The sequence below is a fragment of the Narcine bancroftii genome, chromosome 6 (genome assembly GCF_036971445.1).
Source record: "Narcine bancroftii isolate sNarBan1 chromosome 6, sNarBan1.hap1, whole genome shotgun sequence".
Taxonomy (NCBI): domain Eukaryota; kingdom Metazoa; phylum Chordata; class Chondrichthyes; order Torpediniformes; family Narcinidae; genus Narcine; species Narcine bancroftii.
This window is the reverse complement of record NC_091474.1, coordinates 200,555,196-200,568,628: the sequence shown is the minus strand read 5'-3', so window position 1 is coordinate 200,568,628 and position 13,433 is coordinate 200,555,196.

The window sequence follows — 13,433 nt, the reverse complement described above, 5'->3', positions numbered from 1 at the left end:
AAAAAATACAGATGTTTAAAATTGGCACATCTCACCATTAGTTCACCAATCCACGCAACAGGCAATTCAAACAACTGGAAAATTCACCCATCCGGCATCTATGAATCCCCATAGGTACCGGAAACCAGGAGTTTTACCATATATTTATACCGACTGGCAGCTCTCCATTATTAGAGGCATCTTAATTCCCATGGTTGCCCAGTTAGGATGGGTTGGGAACTTGGGGCAGTAAGATAAGAAGATGATCTATGATGATTCTTCAGAGACATCGCACCTTATCTGAATATTTCTGCTGAACAATGTTTCAAGATTCAAATTTCAATTCTTGTTCCATGAGCAGACTAATAGGTTACCTCTAACATAAATACTGCCATGTAAAGAGCAGAATTACATAGTATAGTCAAGACAATTTTATTGTCATCTGATTGTACGAGTACAACACAATGAAGCAGTGCTCTCTGTTCCTCAGTGTAAAGCATGCAGACACACATCCAGAAATAAGACACATACAGATAAACAATACACATGCAGTACAAGTATTCAGATATAGAAATAAATATTGTTTTGTGAATATGAGAGTCTCGGATGGTTAATGTGAGTGGTTCCTTTGGTCGTTCACCATTCTCACTGTCTATGGGAAGAAGCAGTTCTTCAGCCTAGTGGTGCTGGCTCTGATATTTCTGTATCTCTTTCCCAACGGGAGCAGCTGAAAGAAGCAGTGTGCAGGGTTGACGGGGGTCCTCGATGATCTTGTGCAGCCTTTTCAGACAATGATCCCGGTAGATCACGTCAACGGTGGGGGAGGGAGATTGGTCAGAACTTTACTGTCCTCTTCTCACCTCAGCTCAGTCCTAAATGTCTGGGTCCTTATTTTGAGACAGTCATCCCAGATAGAGGAAACTTCATCCCTGCATTGGCTCAGTCAAGCCTGAAATGAATTGTATATGTCTTAAGGAGATTATATCTCATTCTTCTGGAGGATATAAACTTGTACCAGTTACTATTTCCCCATAAAATAAATTCCCTATTCTGGCTACTAAGTTGGGAAATGTTTATGTGTCTTAAATATGTCCTTTCTTAGGTAGAGTGATGAGAATCTGAATGCATTACTTCAGGTTCCACCAGGCCCGATATAATTGTGGCAAGATGTTCTTACTCTTTGTAATGTGAATAAAAGCTCTCACAACTGGAAGGAGAACATATGCTTTATTAGAATATAACTAAGGGTAGGGTCTTACAGTGGTCTTCAGAGGGGCTCAGGGTTTAAGTGGGAAACCAGGGTAGATGGGGGCGGAGACAGCCATCAGTATAAACACACGACCAGTGAATCTCAGTTCTCTGCATTCACCTCTTCCTGCAGAATTTAGGGTCTGTGGATGAAGGCAGAGAACATTGATTCAGAAAAAAAAAATTGAAAAAAATATATAATTGTTTACAAATTTAAATGGTGTGGGTGTCTAGAAATCCTAAGCAAGGGAGGACCTTGAGTCTCCTGGTCCCCTTGTGCGAGAGGAGTAGTGGGTGGGGTCTCTGGCTCTATGGTGGAGTGATGATGCACTTTCCTCCTGAACCAGATCCCCTGAGGCCGACGAGATGGTGGGAATGAGCTCTATGGCTTGCAGGGTACTTGAGGCAACGGACCCTCTGTTCTGGTGGGTGCCAGGTCCCTGATGGAAATGGTGTGCTCCCTGCCATCTTGGTACTCCACATAGGTATACATGGGATTTTCATGGAGCAATTTCACCCTTTCCACCAGGGGATCGGTCTTGCTTCTCCTCACGTTCTTCCTGAGAAGGACCAGACCAGGAGTTGTAAGCCAGCTTGGGAGTGTAGTTCCTGATACTGACCTTCTTTTGAAATTGAATAGGAGCTTGTGAGGAGTAGTGTTGGTCACGGAACATAGTAGCGACTGGATGGAATGGAGTGCCATAAGAAGGACTTCCTGCCAGCGTGAGTCTGGAAGGCATCTTGACTTCAGGGCCAATTTGATAGCTTTCCAGGCCATGGCATTTTCTTTTTCAATATACCCATTTCCCTGGGTGTTGTAACTGGATGTGATGCCCCTCACCAGCAGGTACTGACATAGCTCGTCACTCATAAAGGATGAGCCCTGGTCACTATGAATATAGCCTGGATACCTAAACAGGGCGAAAATGGAATCTAGGGCCTTTATGACTGACCAAGTGGATGTGTCTGGACATGGAATGGTGAACGGGAAGCGGAAGTACCCATCAATGATAGAGAAGGGGATTGATAGAGTAGATGTAAATAGGCTCTTCCCCTTGAGGGTAGGTGAGATTGGAATGAGGGGTCATGAATTAAGGGTTAGGGGGGCAAAAGTTTAGAAGTAATAAGAGAGGGGGGCTTCTTCACTCAGAGAGTGGTAGCTGAGTGGAATGACCTTCCGGAAGAGGTGGTTGCAGCAAAGTAAATTTTGAAATTTAAGAAAAAGTTGGATAGGTGCATGGATGAGAGGGGATTAGAGGGTTATGGGCAGGGTGCAGGTAAGTGGGACTAGAGGAGATCATTTGAATTGGTACAGAGTAGAGGGGATGAGATGGCCTCTTTCCATACTGTAATTGTTATATAGCCATATATTGTTTGTGGAGCTGAGAGGTCCCTTAAAAACGACACTAAAATCGAGCTGTTTGAAGGGCCTGGATGACTTGATCAGGTACGCCTTTGGGGGGCGGTAGAAGTGCGGCTGACAAGACCTGGTAATTTCCCTGACATCTTCCATGGAGTAGGGCAGATTGGGTGTTTTGACAAAATGAGCCATGCGGTAACCCCCTGGATGGCAGATTTCATGATGTAGAGACTGCAGTTGGCCGGTGTGTGCAGATGCTCAGCTTCCTCTGGATAAAACATCTGGAGGGTCATTAAGGGCTCCTGGCTGATAGGCAATGTCTTAATTGTTGGTGGAGAGCTCGATCCTCCACCTAGCAATCTTGTCATTTTTGATTTTCCCCTCTTGACATTAATAAACATGAATACAACAGAGTACTTCTCAGTGCGGACTGTAAATTTCCTACCAGCCAGGTAGTGTCTCCAGTGCCTCATGGCTTCTACAATGGCTTGAGCCTCCTTTTCCACAGAGGGGTCCTGGAGTTCATGGCCTTGCAATGTCCGAGAAAAGAATGCAATTGGCCTGCCTGTTTGGTTGAGGGTAGCGTCCAGGGCTATGTCCGAAGCGTCGGTTCCTACTTGGACAAGTATATTCTTGTCCACCCCATACATGGCGGCTTTTGCAATGTGATTCTGGAGGTAGTTAAAAGCTGTTTGGTCTTCAGCTGATATGGGGAAATTAGTGGCTTTTAAGAGAACTTTATCAGTGTATTGAGGGATCCACTGGGCATAATATGAGAAAAAAACCCAGGGCATTTCCTTAAAGCCTTTGTGGTCCTGGGATGGGGAGCTCTAACAGGGGGCACATCCTATCAGGATCGGGGTCAATTATGCCATTCTCCACCATGTAGCCAAGAATAGCCAGATATTTAGTCCTGAACACACACTTGCTAGAGTTATAGGTGAGGTTCAGGGTTGCCTGTGAGTATGAAGGCGTTGACCACATGGCGCGGCAAGATGGCCACCCTCCTTCTTCCTCTGATGATGATTGCGCCAAGTTTGAATTTGAATCATGGCAAGATGGCTGCCGGGCCTTTTTGCGCCGTTTCCTCATTGTCACCCTCCATTAGCGTGTAGTGCAGCAAGTGGGTTCGGGTGAATTTGGGGCAGAAGATTTGGGGCTGGAGTCATAACCGGGAGCAGTGCATGCCGCGGACTTCCTTAGGCTTCCCTCTGTGTGGGAAAACCTCGCCCAATGTCCTTTCTTGCCACAGCTGGAACAACGAGTCTTTAGCTGGGCAACGAGATTGGGGATGCTGGCTCTTCCCACAGAAAAAGCCCTCCTGAGCTCAGGAATGCTCACTAGCATGGGAAACAGCAGCCTTTAAGGCTGGAGTAGTAGGAGCAGCTGGTCCTTGGAAGGGGCCAACTGGGTGAGTGAGCTCACTAGCTTTGAGGTTGTTGTTCTTGAGCTTGGTCTGTTCTAATGATTTGGCCAGTTCAATGTGTTTAGCCAGGTCCTTCTTACCCAACTCGAGCCTCATGTACCTTGAGCGGACCCATGTGACTAGAGATCCTGGATCTGTTCTTCTTCATGAATGTGGCCTGTAGCCACTTCATACCTGCACTTCTCGGCAAGCATCCACAGATCCAGCAGATAGTCATTAATGGTCTCTCCTGCCCATTGGTGACATAGAGCAAGCTGGTGCCTCACTCGGACCTTGTTTTGTGACTTTAGGTACCGAGCATTCAAAGCCTCAATGTCAGCGTCATATGTAGTGCAGTCCCTGATGACTGCATACCCTTTTGTTCCTACCTTCGAAACGAGTTTGGACCTCCTGAGTTAATTGGTGTGGAAGACATCTCTGGTCACGTTCAGACAGGCCTGAAAGTAGTGTATCCAGTACATGAACTCCTCAGCTGCATCGGGGGACAGAAGGCCTATCAGCAGCCTACCTGGCCTGAGAAGCGCTTCCATCATTTAGGGAATAAGCTAATACAATTGTGGCATGAATAAAAGCTTTCACAACTGGAGGGAGAACATACACTTTTATTAGCTTATAACTGAGGGTTGGTTCTTACAGTGGTCTTTAGAGGGGCTCAGGGTTTAGGCGGGAAACCAGGGTTATATATGGGCTGATGGGGGGCAGAGCCAGACTTCCAGTATAACACACCACCAATGAATCTTAGTTCACTGCACTCTTCTACCTGAATAGACTTGCATTAAAAGCCAAAATACTAAAGTGCTGTATGATTCATGTGCAAGGAGACAAAAGTCCTTCTTAATATCAAAATTCCTTTCAATTTCTCATAATTTAAAAATAATTGGAGTTTTCTTTTCTATAAAGTAGTTGCCCTCGCGTGTTTTAATTCAACCTTTTGCGTCCTGGCACATTGATTTAATTGGTCTCCAACCTTTTAAAACCTCCTTGCTTCTTCCTCACAGTTCACATGATCAGATGGGTGTAATTTTTAACTTTTCCTCATCCTGATAAAGTTTATTGACTTGAAAAGTTAACTCTATTTCTCTTCCCACAGCTATTATCTGATTTATTGAGTCTTTATTGCCCTTTCTGTCTTTCAGATGTCAAACACCTGCAGCTTCTTGCTTTTTAGTTGCCAACTTCATTTAATGAGACCTAATATCATTGTCTTAAGTAAATATAACCCAGCAGACACTGCATTACCATGATAGCAGGAACACCTACTCATGTATGATGCATGCACCCCCTTGAAGGGCTCAAGTCTGGAGTTTCTTCAGCGTTGTGTTTTACATCATCAGGGACCTGTTCAGTGAAGCATATAAGGCAGTGGGCCTTACACTAGACATTAGGAGGGCAAGGGTCATCTCTCAAGCTGCCCCCATCCCACAACATCAATACTGACATTGATAGTCCACATTGAGATCCAGCAAAATAAGGATCAGTTTATATATCTTGAGAGTCCCCACTTCTATTCCAAGGTAGCTATTACTTAAGAAATACAAGACTGCATCTGCTTTCTTAGAACAGCCTTTGTCTGACTGAGTCAAACTTTGTATGATGACCAAGAAGGAAACCCGCACATATCTCCCTCCTTCACGCCATCCTCCTTAGTGCTTGGAGACAGGGACGATCTGCAGAAGCTGCCTCCAAGTAAATAGAGAAATACTGAAATGTTGCCTTTACAAAACTGCCCAAAACTACAGGCAGATATGCGACCCAAGGTCAGTGTCCTCTCGCAGCCCAACATTCTCGTCATCAGCACTCAGACCTTACTCGATATGGTTGTACATGTCATATGCAGGTTTGACACCAGGCTCCTGAAAAAAAGAATCCTCTCAGATCAGAAGCTGCAAAGGATTTCCTGGATGGCAAAGAAAATATTTTAATTTTGTCCTCAAAGGCTCCTTTTAGAAGTTCACCGACGTGAGAATAATTATTCATACATCATCCTTGTAAATGATCAAGGTGGAAAAGGAGTATTTGAGAGCCATGGAGCACCTTGATAGGTTCATGAAGTAACCATGCAGAAATGATGGAATTAATCTAATAATATGAGAATAGAAGAAATAGGAGCAGGAGCAGGTCATCTGACCCTTCAAGGCTGTGCTGCAATGCAATTGGACAAGATGGTGGCTAATCTGGCCATGGACTCATAACCACTTACCCACCTGTTCGGCATAATTTATAATCTCCCTATTACTTTGTGTTGAATGAGGCAACCTCTACTGCTTTGTTGGGTAGAGTATTCCATACCGACTGGTAGAAATAGTTTCGCTTCATCCCTGTTTTAAATCTACTCCCCTGAATCTTAAGACGATACACCCAACTTCCCCCATCCCTCACATCCTCCCCCCTCCCGCTCTATTGCTTGGACACCTGCTGACATTTTTCCATAGCTTGATGAAGGGCTTAAGCTTGAAACATTGTTTATGTATCTTTACCTTTGCTATATAACGGGCACTGTTTGACCTGCTGAGTCCGCATCGGACTGGTCAGCCACAAACGAGCCTGCAGCTGACGTGGACTTTTTACCCCCTCCATAAATCTTCGTCCGCGAAGCCAAGCCAAAGAAAGATAACGGGCACTGTTTGACCTGCTGAGTTTCTCCAGCATTGTGTGTTTTTACTTCAATCAGTGTCCACAGATTTTTGGGTTTTACTATTGTCCCCTACTTCTCATCTCACCTGCCTGTAGAAATAACCTCTCTGCTTCTATAGTATCTAATGCAGTGGGACTCAACCTTTTTCTTTCCACTCACATACCACTTTAAGTAATCTCTATGCCATCTGTGCTCTGTGATTAGAAAGGGATTGCTTAAAATGGTATGTGAATGGGAAGGGAAGGTTGAGAATCACTGCTTTAGACCTAATTGTTACTGAAATATTTTGCTTGAGAAAAATTGTCATTGGCCTATTTCCTTTGGAGTTATGAAACCATGCACATAACAAGTCAATGAGGTACAATTAAAACAGTGGTTTTCAAACTTTTTCTTTCCACCCTCTGTACCCTGTACAATTGCAGCTGAACCTCTCTGCTCTTAAATTTAAACCATTGAGCAATGAATGCCACATCCCATTATCCTTCTTGATTACCTGCGGCATCTACAAAATAGATTTTTATGATTCATGTACAGGTACTTCCAGATCTCCCTGCACAACATCATGATGCAATTTTTCAGCATTTAAATAAGAGTCTGATCTCTGATATTTCTTAACAAAGGCATTGGACAAAGTGGTACTCCAACTGCCAGACCCTTGCTCATTCACTTAACTTCTGACTCTATATCTCTTTGCTGACTTTCCATGTTCTCTACACAATTTGCTTTTCCACTCAATTTAGTGCATTAATCAACCAACTGGCTAACCAATCAAGGGCCCCCATGCCCCACCTGTGGCATTGTCTATGAATCCAGCATGAGACCAATTTAGTAAAAGTCTTAAAATCTGGACTGCTCGGGGAATGGGTTGATTTGGATTGTTTGATTTTGTGGACTCTCTGGCAGTATATCTGTGGCGCTTACAAAACACACACGCACACACACACACACACACACACACACACATGTAATGCGCACATGGAGTCAAAAGCCAAAAGTTTTCGAGAAGTCCGAATTCTCGGGTGCTCCAGATTTTTGAACTTTTACTGTAGTAGTATCACAGAACTAACAAAAATGGAGTGGATGCAAGTCATCCTTGACTTCAAGGGATAATCTGATGGAGAAATGAATTCATACTTTATCAAAATATATGCCAAAGAAGGCTCATGCATCTGTTTAATAACAATGCATTCAGTGATGTTCACAATTTTAAATGTTCACAAGTTTAAATAGTTTCTTCACGCTTCTAACTGATTATGATAAACACCGATCTGGTTGACAAATTTCCTGCAAAGTAATAGCCCTGCACATTTACGGTGTAACTGTGACTCCACTCTCCAGCAATGTGGTTGATTTCTTATTCCCTTTTGAAATGGGCTGGTTAAACACAAAGTTCGAGGGGTCAGTCAATCAGTTGGCCTTTATTTTCACTTTTACACCAAGTTCCATGGAATTTAGGAAACCACAGTGATTTTACAAAAGCTGCTTAACCAAAACAGTACTACATACAATTAATTTATCAGAGATGAAACAATGGCACAAGTAAAGATTGATCACAAACTAGATGTTAAAAGTGTTCACCAGTTCAAGTGGAGAAGAATGTTCCCTGATCCTGAGGGGCTGTGGTGGGGTGCTGGTTGCGCAGCCATCACAGGACAGGTTACCGTCCTCTCCAGGACAAGATGTTAAAGATTCACCAGCATTAGGGGAAACAAATAACCTCACAGTCATCATTCACGAGGCCCAGAACAATACATCTTCTAGACATCTGAACTTGCTGTGATGAGGCCCAGGGCAACGCATCTCTAGACCTTTGAATCTGGCACGGCTGTGTAGCTCTAGTCGCAACTGGACGCCACTTCCAACTCTGCCGCTCCATCCTCTCCTCTTGACCTCTGGCAGCTGACATCCCCGACATTGACCCAAATAGTCTGAAAAGATGCCAGGCCACATCATCATAAAGCAGCTTGACCTCCTCCTCTAGACTGCGCCTGAGTAATTAGGGATATATAATAATATTCATGCTCTGTGAATGAATATAAAAGAGTCTCAATTTTTGCTTGGCACTTCTTATTTTTGGTAATTTCAAGTCCTACAGTAACTTGTATTTAAAAAGAAGTTAATATCATGTCTCTCTAACCCAGGAATCTTTATTAGAGTGGTATTACAAGAAAATATTTTGGCAGATGGGTAATAACCTTCTCAAAGAAATAGGTTTGAAGGACCATCTTAATTAAGGTAGGAGAGTTAAGTGGAGATTCAAAGAAATTTAGGAAGGCCTGTCCTGATTTCAAATTCAAGTTCAAGTTTATCATAACATGTACCAAGATGCAGTTAGAAAGTTTGTTTTGAGAGCAGTTCATGTAGATAAAATATACATAGCACAGTAAATAAGACACAGTACAGAAGTGCAGCATTACAGAGAAAGATCAGTTGGTATGGAGAAAAATCAGCATAGCTTTACTATTGTCTGATTAAGATGGGGTAAAAAAAACTGTCCCTGAATCAGGTGATATATGATCTCATGCTTGTGGATCTTTTTCCCTATGGGAAGGGGTTGAAGTGAATGTGGCCAGTGTGGGATGAGTCTTTTAATATGTTGGTTGCTTTAATCAAGGCAGTGAGAAGTATAATTGTGTAAATGGTGTATAACTGATGATCTGAGCTGATTTCAAAACTCTGTAGTTTCTAGCAGTTCCTGCACCATGTAGAGCAGTACCCTGGCAGGGTGCTCTCACTGGTGTATCTGTAGACTTTGTTAAGGGATTCAGGTGACATGCCAAATTTCCACAGGCTTCTGAGGAAGTAGAGGCTTTCCTGGTCATTGCATTGAAATGGATTGGCCAAGTTAAGTCACTGGAGATGTTCATTCTTAGCAACTTAAAGTTGTCTATTATCTCCACCTCAGTACTGCTAAGGCAGATGAGGGAGTGAGGTTCATCCTCTTCTGGAGTTTTCTTAGCTTTGCTGACTTTGACAGAGAGATTGTGTCCTTGCACCAAAACACTTGCCTCTCTATCTCTCATCATTGTGAGAGATCCTGCCTATGAGGTAGAATTTATAGATGGAGTGGGAATGGTATTTGGAAACATGGTATGGGTGTTCAGGGAGTATAGTTGGGGGCCAAATACACAATCTAGTGCTGAAGGGGCCTTAGTGCTGAAGGTGATCACCAGTCTTCACTGACTGCAGTCTGTGGAACAGTTGTGGATCTGATTGCAAAGGGGATTGTTGAGAAAGGTCATGGAGTTTGAGGATCAATTTGTTTTACATAATTGTGTAAATGGACAATTTAAACCAAATGTTAAACCAATGTTAACCAAATGGATGCTACAGGACCTGTAGTCAATGAATGTAGTCTGACATAAATTTCTTTGTTGTCCAGATGTTTCACAGTTGAGTGTAGGGCCAGGGAGATAGCATCCGCCATAGAATTGGAATGGGTCAAGGGTAGATAGTAGGTTGAGTTAAGGTAAGCCGTGACCAACATTCTGAAAACCCTTTATGATGGTGGGATGTCAGAGCCTCCAGCTGGTAGACATTTGGGCCTATCACTACATTCTTCTTCCTCACTGGATGATAGTGACGTTCTTGAAGCAGATGGGCATTTCAACCTGTAGCCAGGAGAGGTTGAAGGTATTTGTGAATCCTCATACCAGTAGGTCTGCACAGGCTTGAATGACATGTCCAGGGGCTCTGTCTGAGCCAGATGTTTACACTCTGGAAGGTTGATCTGACATCTTTGGTGGTGACAGTGGGTATGCCTGAGGTTGTACTTGGAGTATTGGCAAGTGAAGACACAGTCTCCAATATTAGAGTTATAGCTTCCCTGGTTCAAGTTCTGTGATTTTCAGTTCATGCAATGAGATCATGGATAAACATAGATATTACACACAATTTCTGATTCTTTTTTCTTCACTATTTTTACTTTCCATTCATCCACTTGTTATTTTGTTATTTTAGTTTTATTTGCATAAGGCCCTCTACAATTCTTTCTGTGGCAATTATTTATTTTCAAAAAGCTTTTGTAAAAGAATGCCATCTAAGATCTACTTTCACCTTTAAATGGCTGTAATTAGAAATGGCCACACATGGAAGAGGGAAAGTTTCCTCTTTGTCCTCTCTGACTTTTGCAATCACTGAAAGTCACTTGCCTGTCTTTTAGTAATTGGCTGACAGTGATTAGACATCACAACATGTGATTCAATGAATCAGGTTATGGATTGCTATCCAAGGCTGACTGAGCATAAGATAGTCCAGTCAATAAGCCATTATTTTTTTTGTTTTTTTGTGAAGTACTGCATTTTCCATTGATTTGATATGCATTCTTTCCCTTTTAAATGGAATTTCCTTTCCTTGAATAGACAGAGAGCTTGTAAGAACTATGCGGCTGCCAGATGTTATTTTCCTTTGTTCAGAATTCATAGATCTATAAACTTTGTGCATATGCGATGGTCAAATCAGTGAAATTGAGAATCAAGCAGTTGGACACACTACTAAACAGTTAGTTTGTTACAATCACATGTTTTAAATATCCTTTATGTAGGAGATTTCCAATTTAGATATTAATTTTTAAATTAAAATTAAAATATTTAGACATACAGCACGGTAACAGGTCCTTTTGGCCCATGAGCTCATGCCACTCAATTACACCCAAATGATGTACACCCTCGGTACATTTTGAACAGTGGAAGGAAATCGGAGGACGCGGAGGAAACCCACGCAGATGCTCGAGTCAAACTCCAGTCCCCGTCGCTGGCGTTGTGCTAGCCACTATGTTAACCGTGCTGCCCGTAATTGCCCTGTAATGTTAAATGTAAAGTTTTCCCTATTAATTGTCTTCAGTTTTAATATTACACAGCAATGAACACTTGAGAGGATAGAAAGCAGGACAATTAATTTTCCAGCCTTACATCTTACCTTATATTTTCCTTTGGTGATGCACAAAGGACTGAGATTCTTCCTTTTTTAAAAGATGTCACATCTTCTGGATTTCCATAGTTTACTTAGAGAGTGCCATGAAAAACTTATGATAATGAAAATGAGGAAAATTGTGATAACTATTGGAAGAAAAGTGGGTATATTGTTTCACTGTGGCAGCTTTTTGATATGTGCAGACTTTTGAGAAGAACAGTGGCCCTCTTGGAGTTCCTGGCACTTGGAGATGGAGTGGAAAGCATTTCAACATTTACAAAAGGAGCCTCAGTTTAAAACTCACATGAAGAACAGTAGGATTACTTTTTTATTAATAGAAATTAAACCATGGCTTTATAAAGAACTGCAACCGCTCTTTTTTAATGAATTGTGGCCATCTCTTCAATGGAATATTTTTCTTCCTGTTTTACTAGCTCATTCAAAATAATAGATTTTTCTAGTTGCTTTTCTAATGACATTGATTCTTAGTAAGGCACAATTCCATCCAGTGACCTCCGACAGTCAATACATGCAGTTTGCTCATCTGGCGGGTAGGGGTGAAAGAAAGTGGGTAGGTGCGGGCAGTGGTCTAATGGGAATACAATCCATCATGCTTCTGACTTTGTCCTTCAGTGTATCATCATACTAGAAATGTATGATCCCTTTGCAATTTTCATTCTCAGAACCAGGGCAGAGAGGCAAATGAGTTCAAAGTTCAGATTTATTGCCAGAGTACATAAATGCCATCACATAATACCCTAAGATTCTTTTTCCTACAGGCCATGCAGAAATATCCATAGTGAAATAAAGATTGTGTTCAAAAAAGATATGTACACAAAAGAGAGAAATGTAAACAAAGAAAAAATGTGTACAAACTATACTGAAAATAAATATTCAATAAGAAATAATGTGCAAAGTCAAAGTCCTTAAATGAACCTGATTCAGTTTGTTGTGGCTCTGATGGTGGAGGGGGAGCAGCTGTTCCTGAATCTGGAGGCACGGGAGTCGTGGCAGCTTTACCTCTTTCCTGATGGCAGTAGCGAGAACAGAGCATGACCTGGATAGTGTGGATCCTTGATGATTGCTGCTGCTCTCCATGGTGGGGAGGGTTTTGCCTGTGATGTACTGGGCTGTATCCACTAACTTTACCACTCAGGGGTATTGGTGCTCCCATACCAGGCTAAGATGCAGCTGGTCAGCACACTTTCCATTACACATCTATAGAAGTTTCTCAAGGTTTCCGAAGTTATACCGAACCTCTGCAAACTTCTGAGAAAGTAGAGGTGCTGAAATGTTTTCTTTGTGTTGACATAAAGAATGTTCGGCAATCCTCCAAGATTGTGACCTTCAGAAATTTCCTCACTCTCTCCACCTCTGATCCCCTAATGATCGATGGATCATACACTTGTAGTTTTTCTTGTCCTAAAGTCTACAATCAGCTCTTCATTTTGGTGACATTGAGTGCAATTTGTCATTAGTATACCATTCAGCCAAATTTTCAATCTCCCTCCTAACTCATCACCCCTTTTTATATAACCCACTATAGTGAATTCATCAGTAAATTTGTAGATAGTGTTGTTGTACCAAACCACGCACACGCAAGTATAAAGTGAGTAGAAGAGCAGGGGGCTAAGAATGCAACCCTGTGGTGCTCTGGTACTGATGGAGATTGTAGAGGAGATGTTCTTAACAATCTTCACTGATTGTGGTCCAGAGGTGATGAAATCCAGGATCAAATTACACAGTGTGGTCTTGGAGGACTTGGAGTTTGCTGATCAGTTATGAATGGATGATGCTGTTGAATGCTGAACTGTAGTTGATAAATAGCATCCTGATGTATGTATCTTTGCTGTCCAGGTGTTCCACAGCTTTGT